The following is a 10,340-nucleotide window of genomic DNA, read 5'->3' on the forward strand; positions in this document are numbered from 1 at the left end:
TTATGAAAGGGAGATCGATCCAAAATATTCGTCAGGGTAATGTCGAATTAAATTGACCCTAATTTGGTATTCATTTAACATAATGATATAAAGTGTAACTTTTTTTAGGTTGGCAAAATCGTTTATATTATGTCGGCTTAACAACATTATTTTTGTTATATTCAGGATTAGCAGCAGTAAGTATTGCTATGATGGTGACCATGATCGAGGAAGATCTTGTCGTTCAGAAAAGAATGCCTCAATGATTCCAAGATCTTAATTTATAGCTCTTTAAGATATATCATTCTCTTTACAGACTCGACGTGACTTAACCTAATTATGATTCTTATTTACTAAGGGTAGCCACTTCATCGTGTTCACTGCAGTATATATATATATATATATATATATATATATATATTTGGAAGTTTTCTTAGAGAGGGACCCTGTATGATAATGTATTGTATTCCCTTAATAATATTCATAATGTATCTTTATCTTCCTCTGATATCCAGTTCAGCTTTTAATGGTGGTATATACCAGCTTGCCTGCTGACACGGTGTGTACATCTAGGACTTTTTTCATTCTTTCATTCCCAAAAGCAGAGTTGCTGATACAAAGGCAGAAAGTCATGTTTTAAAATATATGTTTAAACTGCACATTAATCATAATATGAGATTTATCTTCCCCTGACAGCCAATTACATTTTTATTGATGGTATTCCAGTATGTCCTGCTAACATGATACAGTTATGACTTTTTTTCTCCTCTTTAATTCTTAAAAGCAGAGTTGCTGATGCAAAACCAGGATGTTCAATTTTATAAGTACGTCTTTTCAATTGCACATTATATCGTAATATATACGAATTTGCTATAATCCGTATGTGTTTAATTTTCTTAGTTTCTGGTATATCTTCTTTTCCATGTTTTCAGGTTGGATGAGTATTTACCCACATTAGCAACCACGGCTTTTAATGCAGTTCTTCTAGTGGCCCTAACAACATTTAATTACCCAGTGTAGCAACTTTTATCTTTTTGCGGCTATCCAGTGACACTGCATCATAAGAGTCAGATATCCTGTATTAAATATCGGTATATCGATAATGTATTTTATTAACCCAAGATAGCCACTTTTATTGGCAGTCTTTCAAATGTCATGTGTAACCTGAAGTTTTTATTCCAATGCCCCTTCTAAATGTGTTATGGTACTATTTAATTACTGCTCTTATCAGCCTAATGTAGCAACTTTGACATTATTTTGGTAGCGACACCACAACGTAATAAGGCATGCAGATATCCCATTGACAATACAACTTTCAATTGTATCATGTGAATTTCCATAGTATGTAACTTTCGATCATTATTCCCTATTCAGGCTGGATGCATTTAAATAATATCAATAAGGTCTATTATTTACTCAGGATAACCACTCTAGTTTTTAATGTCTCTTTCAGCAAGCCCTGTTTAACATTTTTTATTCCCGTTAATAGTGTCTCTTATTCGTCTCGAATATTCACTTCAGACTTTTTTTGGTGATCTTCCAGGTGTCTTGATAACATAATGAAATACGTTATCATTCTTAATACTGATTCGTGTTTATCCAGGGGAACCTCGTCGGTTTTTATCGGTAGTCTTCTAATGATTTTTTTATTTCCCTGTTCATTCTAAAAAAGCAAAGCAGGTGATAAGAAGACAGAAGTATCAATTTCGATAATGTATGGTATATTCTTATTAAAGTATAACGTCATCCCGGATACCTGTTTACTATAGCATTTGTTTTTACTTGTAACGTCGAAATATTCTCTTTCAGGGCTTGGTGCCTCAATTTTAACGCAATATTATGAATCCCTATAAATACAACATTCAATACAGGTCCGGGGTTACCACTTAATAGTTAACTATGAGACTTTTAACTTGTCTTAAACAAAGTATAATCATCTTATATTTTCATTTTAGTTTGGCATTTAGCAATAGTCCCGCGGATTCTGATTCATGTGTAGTTTATGATCACCAAATGAAAACTTTTGTTTTAACATAGGGTAGACGCTTCAACCTTCGGCGGATTTCCAGCAAATGCCGCTAATTATTGTTTGTATCCTTGATATTGACTCTATCATTCTATTTCCAACTTGGATGTATTTAACATTTAATACAAATACGTATTTATATGAGGTAGTCACTATCCCTTCGACATTATTTACAGTCTTCCAGCAGGCTTTGATTTCTGAACTTAATATAAGGTTTTTCCATATTTACTTTTATTCACTGAAGGGAAATGACATTTACGGTAGTCAACCCAGATGATCCTGTCAAATATTGATGTACGTTATGATTTTCTTGAATGATATTCATTTTATTTATTTTACCAAGGGTATCCAAGTCAGCTTTTATCATGTTTGTACTTTGTTCTGTTAATCTCGTTTTCATAATATTAATGCTGGTCTTTATTTTAACTTTTTTTCTTTTGTTTACAGAAGCCAGCGAGAGCAGCAGTGGCTGGTTATGTTTCCTATGAAATATTCTAATTGAAAAACTAATTTATTTTATCTCCTCTAGGCCTAGGCATTCACCCTCAGCTGCTTTCGAAGTGTCGGGCCTTCGCCCATCCTTTCTTGTTACCATGGTCACGGCCTTTTTGCCAGTTAACTTTTACCTCGTCTTTTCCCTGTCACGGTATTTAGCCTGTTCTAATCACAGTATACCCTCCCCTCACCGCAGCATCGCTTTTGCTTTGCATCCGCTTTGCCTTCCCTCGGCGCCGCTTTTGCCTGCTTGTTTTTTGGGTTTTTTTTTTTGGCTTCTTTTTGTATTTTCTGCCTATTTTGTAAATAGATGTTTGTGTATATAAGTGTACATTTTTTCATATTTGTGCCCGATCATGCCTATTTGTGCATATTTGTGCATAGTTGTGCATATTTTCATATTTGTGCCCGTTTGTGCCTTTTTGCATAATTGTGCTTATTTTGTGCCCGTCTAGTCTGTGCCTATTTGTATAAATTTGTGCATAGTTGCGCTTATTTGGGCTCGTCTAACCTATGCCTATTTGTATATACATGTATTTTTGTGCATAGTTGTAAATATTTTGTGCCTGTTTGTGCCTATATTTGTTTGTGCATAGTTGTGCCTACTTGTATATATTTGTGCATAGTTGTGCTTATTTGCGCCAGTCTAGTCTGTGCCTATTTGTATATATTTTAGTGCATAGTTGTGCATACTTTGTGCCTGTTTGGGACTATATTTATATATATTTGTGCATAGTTGTGCCTATTTGTGACGTTTGTGTTAGTTATACATATATTAATCATTTATTCACCAATTCCATTCATTGGGTCTTTTTATACTAACCTTATTTTTCATGGCATATTTTTGTTCTTACTTTGATTTAAAATCACCTTTATTTTTTTACTAATGCGGGGTCATGCTGCTACCTTCACGCGGTGACTCTGTTACGTGCAAGGGCATCACTTGTCATTTCAAAGTCACGTAGAATTAAAAAAAAAACTTATTAATAAAAAAGACTCTGAAATCGAAATTATATAAATGCAGATCGAGTACTTAATTTTGTGAACCAACTTTATATTTAGATAATATCTAAATATAAAGTTGGTTCACAAAATGAAATCTGGTAACACCCTTGCACTACTAAAGCAGCCATTTCATATCAGTTTAATTTCTTGTATGGTGTTTTCTTTTTTATATTTATTTAAAACGGTTTAATTCAACAAGGGTATCTATAGCGGCTGAAAAGCCGAATTGCATTACCCTTTACAATCATTTACATAAAAATACAATCAATATCAAACAAAAAACAGCTCAATTTACATAAATTCTACATCATAAATACACTTACGATATAAATTAAATAATAAATTGATACTGATAGTACATGCATTTGTTGTAAAATGTTGTAAAAAAAAATTAACAAATTAATTAAAAATTCACATCTGAATGGAAAGATTCGTTTTCTATTTCCCGTATTAAAATTTCTTTTAAAATTTAAACACTTCAGTGTCACTCAGATAACGAGATTTCGAATCTTGCCATGTCTAAATCATTCAGAAGAAATAAGACAACGAGGTCTCTGATCTCGATCGTCATTGCTACATCCTTCAAAAGATGACAAGATATCTTGTCATCTCATCACAATATAGTAGAGAAGAATTATTGACTATATCTTGGAGCGTGCCATAAAAATAATTTATGTACTACCTCATTGAATAAAAATGTTAAAACGTTTTATTTTTTTTGTTACCCATACAGGGAGCCACTTTTATTCGGGAACTGCTCTACCAGTGGATTCTGCATGCATAACATAATTACTTCTCCAATCGAAGTGCTGAGCGCCTAGCAAGAAGTTAAAAGTTCCCATTTTATATCGAATCCACAACCTCTTGTTCATGAGGCAGGCGCTCTACCACTGAGTCACCGTACCCTAATGGAAGATAAAGATATCAGATATCGTCATGTCATGCATGTCTACATCCCATCCATGATTATTTCCATTATCTGATCCAGAGTGATGTCAATAAGATGAGATCCGAGATCTTGTCATCCGATATTTTCTCTAATGAGATGATTATATAACGAGATTGTAAATCAACGCCTAATTTGGTGCACGTACTTTAAGCCTCCATACAAATATGATTTAGGACAACTTTTTTATTCTCGCCTTTCCTGTCAGCACTCGTTAGTCTTGATAATCCCACGAGAATGAAGCTTTGTGAGATATTTAAAACAAACCATTATTACTCAGATCATTGTTCATCGGCAATGATTTTCTGTTAACCAGTTTGAAATTTTAATGCATGAATAACATACAAATTCATGACAAAAAATTACTCACATAAATCCGGGAAAGGGTGATTCCATACGTGTCGTACAGGACATTTAGAGAGCATTTTACAGTTTTTGACAAGAAAAAACAAAAAATATTCCAGTAACTATAGGTGATCATCAAGTACTACCAGAGTGTTAGAAAAACCAAGACTTAACATGACTTGAATTCACATCCTGTATAATACAGATTTAAAATAGTAATGTGTCGTACGGACGCAGAAAAGTGGCTTTTTTAGAAACCTCAAGTTTGTACTCAAAAGTCTGTGAGTTGGGCAGATAAATTTCATAGAAACTGAACTCAAATTGACACTCAATTACCCAAGAACAAACACATTTATAAAAGAAAGCAAAATAAACATTCATGAATAAATAAAGCAAATTATAATTTTCGAGAACATTGTGGCGTACGGGACATTCAAAATGTGTCGTACGGGACATCTCTAAATTGAAGCCAAACTTTCTTACTTTATGTCACTTTGACTTCTTCAGTCACATTATTTGGCTGATGATAATGACAATCCTATCAAACTAAGACATTCATTAGGTTAGAAACCGCTATTAGCTGAATATTTCTGTCAATATATCATAAACAAAATAATGTGTCGTACGGGACAATTGTGTGTCGTACAGGACACTTCTGTGTCGTACGGGACACTTGTGTGTTGTACGGGACACTTGTGTGTTGTACAGACACTTGCGTGTTGTACTGGGCAGCCTGAATAAAAAAAATGAACTTTTTATCAATCAGAAGGAGCATTGCCCCTAAATTTTTCCTTTTTTATGAGAAATCTTTTAATAAGGAGTCATTCAGGGCAATATAATTAAGTAACCTCAATATATACAATTGGGAGCAATATGTTATAATTTTTTCATGATGGGAAATGGCAAGTGTTCACAGCATTTTTACGAGCTGAAAAACTTGAGGTTTTGTGTGAAGTTATATTTTAGGGAATTAATTGATGATTTCCAAACACTATTTAAACAATGAATGAATGAAACTTTGTGTAAATTATGGGGCTAAAATGTTATAATTTTTTTTTATACAAAATGAATATCTACATGATATATGTCACAACTGTCACTTGTGATTCCACATTTTTTTCTCAAGAAATGCGGTTCTACTTTTTCAAACCTATCTGCATTTCATGAAACCATATGGTTTGTCTTATTTTCCAGATTTATTTTTAACAACTTGAAAAAAGTAAGGAGTTTCAATACTGTATATAAAAAATAGTGATCATCAAGGGAAGTCCAAATAGATGATCATGATGATTGATATGTATTTTTTTTTACATCTTATAATAATTCCACATTAGCATGCAAGAGGAATTCATCTTCCAGGCTAGGTTGAAATAATTATAAAAGTTTTCTTTTCATGTTCAATGAAAAGAAATTAACCTGCTCTGATCAGTGAAAATCACCAGTTTAGCTGAAGGGATTCACAAAAAAATAAGCCTACATAAAATCAATTAAAATGTTTAGAATCACCTATTTCATGTTCTATGGAGACAAACAAAGTACTTTTTCAGTTCACTTTATGTTAAATCAATTAAATGAATTTAAATATGCCTACTATTTATGGTTTCTGAATCCAAATCCTGCAATTAAATGCATTATTATATTGTGTGTCGTACGGGACAACTTTTAATAGGACAATAATTGAAAAATGAAGGGCAGTAATTAGATCCTTATGGGATAAATCGATCACCCATGGGTCAAACAAAGAGAAACTGATTTTATGAAATTGCATCATCAAAAATAAAATTGTAGGAAAAACTTTTGCATTGTCATGTGTCGTACGGGACATTGCCAAAAATAGGTTCGGAAAAATCAGGGCTGCCCCCATTATGGATCATCAAAATGTTGTAGATATTAGTTGGAACCATCAATGATATATTATTCTATTGACCTGCAATATTTTCAATCTTCTCTTGCTTTGCAAATAATTGTTTCAGGCGGTCTTTGTACTTGACTATTCAATGGGCAAAATTATTGAAAATTTAAAATTCCATTGTTCCCCCCAATTAAAACTATATCTGTCTTCACTTTTGGTTAAAACTCATAATTTTCATAAAATTTAGGTATCATAGTAAAATATTACACTACTTATGACTTATTGAAAGCATGTTGAAATTTATGATATTTTCGAAGTTCTAGTGTGGAATCGCCCGAAAGATGATCTAATATACATGTTGTTTTTCAATACTTTTTGTATAGACCTGCAATGATTTCTGTTTCGGTTAATTTCTATTATATTGATTTCAAAGACTATAATTTTCAATGAATGATATCTTCCTTATGCTTTGCTATTTGGGGTCTAATTGCATGATCATGCAACTACCATATTGGTGAAGTTAAAGTTTTGCTTGATTTCACAGAACAAATATATAGGCCGGCTTCCATGATCGTGGCCAATGGGAGTACCGATGAAAAAATACCCACTTTCTATCTTTTTTTTATTATATCAAAATATGAAATCCCTTCAATATTTATCTCATTACACTGTGAAAGAAAGTATTCTTCACTAAAAATATATACAATTAAGAAATGCTTGAGAGGGTGTGACGTCAATATCATTGTTTATATTTTTGTTTTGTGAAAAATGAGCGAAACTATAATGCTACATTAAAAAAGAAATTACGTTTATTTTATAATAAGAGAATGCCCAGCGCATGCACATAGCCATGACTACATTATAGAGATCGAACTTGGGAAAGAAGTCCCGGAATGAATACATGTAGGTCCATGATTGAAATAAAGAACTTTTTTTAAAGATGCTTAAGACAGTGCTATTCATTAGCGGTGGATACAAAATGAATAAGAAACTTTTGGATTTGGTGTATCTTTTATAGGCAGTTGATCAAAACTTTGTATAGTGGAGCATGTATGGTTACATGTATTTTGATAAACAGAGGGGAGTAAGACAGGGAGATCCCCTCTCGCGTGACATTTTACATTATCTATTGAATTACTTGCAAATGTTATGAGAAATGATTCAGGGGTTAGGAGCATTTTATTGGCTCAGAATAAAGTTAAACAAGTGTTGTACGCTGATGATGTATACGAGATGAACGGTCCTTAGAAAGACTTTCTTTTTTATGTTTTGGTAAATTAAGTGGTCTCAAATTAAACGAGGATAAAACAAATTTAATGAGATGAGGAACCAGTACAAACCAGGACTCTGTCCCGAAAGGATGGAATGTGATTAAAGTATAATGAAGATTTGGGGATTATATTTTACAATGGATGTCAAGGTTAAAGAAGAAATGAACTAAGAAATATTAAGCAGAATAAAAAAAGTTATTCAGTTGGTGGAAGCAAAGAGATTTGACCATATCAGGGAAAATTCATCTTCTAAAAACTTATATGCACTTTCAAAATTGATACATGTATCATCTTTGATTGTGGTCCCGAAGTGGGTAATGTGGAAACAGAAAGAATCACATTCGAATTTATTTGGAATGGACAAGATTAAATAAAGAAACACAATGTATCAAAGCTATGAAAATGGAGGTTTACGATTAACAAATTTTGAACTGTTTATTAAAGTGCAACGTGTAATGTGGATGAAAAGATTAATATATTGTGACAATGAAATGAAATGGAAAACGCTGTTCAATAGTTTATGTAAATCAATTTGACAGGTGGTGTTCATTTTTCAATGTAATTATAATACCACCAAGATCAAAGCAAAGTTACCAACAGGAATGAAAGAATGTACAAGGAGAATAATATTTGATAACAAAATGGTATAATTTATATTTGATATAAAACTCTATACATGTTTAAACTTATTAATTTTGATGGAAACGGCCACTTAAGACCAGTATCTTATATTTTAAACAGCAATTTGGACTCTAATTATATTTTGAAAATATATGGTGTATATAATGATGGTCTGCCAATTGGGTGGAAACGTTCATTCAGCCCGTTAAAGATAAATTCCAGTTTTGGTAACGATCTCAAAATGACTTTTTACAGAATCTAATATAATGACCACCCAAGTGTCTGTTTGTATGAATAAAAAATATGAGCCAAAGGATTCTGGAAGAAATTGTGTAATTGCTAAGAAATAAGCAAAAAAAGCGCGGATTCGGTCAGTTCTGTCGGATCTTTATTCCAGCAATAATAATACACCGTCCTACGTGTGCCTATCTGTGTTGGCGATCTTCAGTGTGATCGTATTTCAGCTTAGATTTTATGATTTCACAAAGTTCAGTTTATGTAACTGTAACAGATCTAGATCCACGATAATACAGTGCGTCCCAGAATAAACGAAACCGAGATTTAGCGATCATTTATCATAACTTAATCATACATAAAATAGACAAATGACCTACCAATTTAAAGCTCAGAATCTCCTCTTCCATCTGATATTACTTAGATTATTTCTTATTCATGCATGAGTGAGCAAAAACAATTTGAAGAAAGGATACCAAAAACTCATTTGGCGGGGGGTATCTGGGTTTCAAAAAGAAAATCACATTTCTGAAAAGTTCAATATCCGCTCTTTAATTTGGTACCTAATTTACAGAAAATGGTCAAGAAATAAAAAAGTTCTGGTCATTTGAAATAAGGCTTGTATTTCCATAATTTCATGAGATAAACGTGTTTTCACCGGTTTCCCACAGAAGCTTTCGCATGGTGAACAAAAGATTTAATGCATGGCTGATCGTCAACAAAACAGAGTGTCGAGTGAGTTTGAAAGCCAGCCTGGAGAACCTCTTCTGTTTATGAAATTATTGAAATTCAAGCCTTATTTCAAATGACCAGAACTTTATTTCATGACCGTTTTCTGTAATTTAGGTATCAAATTAAAGAGGACATATTGAACTTTTCAAAAATGCGGTTTTATTTTTGAAAGCCAGATACCCCCCGAAAAATGAGTTTTTGATATCCTTTCTTCAAATTGTATTTGCTCACTCATGCGTGAATGAAAAATAATCTAAGTAATATCAGATGAAAGAAGAGATTCTAAGCTTTAAATTGGTAGGTCATTTGTCTATTTTATGTATGATTAAGTAATGATAAATGATCGCTAAATCTCGGTTTCGTTTTTTCTGGGACGCACTGTATAGTCATACTTAACCTTGGTTTTACAGACTTTCTCACGAAATTAGTGTTTTACTGCAACTACTATCATTTAGCTTTAATCCATTATAAAGTAATTATTCCCATGACAACCACATCTATTTAGAACTATTGGGAAGAATATAACACTAGACAAGATCTGTTCAAAGCAATTATTTAAATATTTCATTACTACAGTTTAAAAAAGAAGGATGACATGCCTAAATCACTAATCGGATTTTCTCAGGTTAACACTAAAACAAATTCGGGATATTTTTTTTAGAAGACCTCGTTTTTCTACCGTGCGTTGTAAACTAATATAAAGGAAATTTCAGTTTAAACAGCTGCACGGGGTTATTTACACAAAAGATTAACTTCATACAATATACTATATTTCATCTAACAAAATAATGTTCGTTTTGTTATCAAGTTAAAACTCTAGCTGGATCACTTATT

Source organism: Lytechinus variegatus, chromosome 1 (assembly GCF_018143015.1).
Source record: "Lytechinus variegatus isolate NC3 chromosome 1, Lvar_3.0, whole genome shotgun sequence".
Taxonomy (NCBI): Eukaryota; Metazoa; Echinodermata; class Echinoidea; order Temnopleuroida; family Toxopneustidae; genus Lytechinus; species Lytechinus variegatus.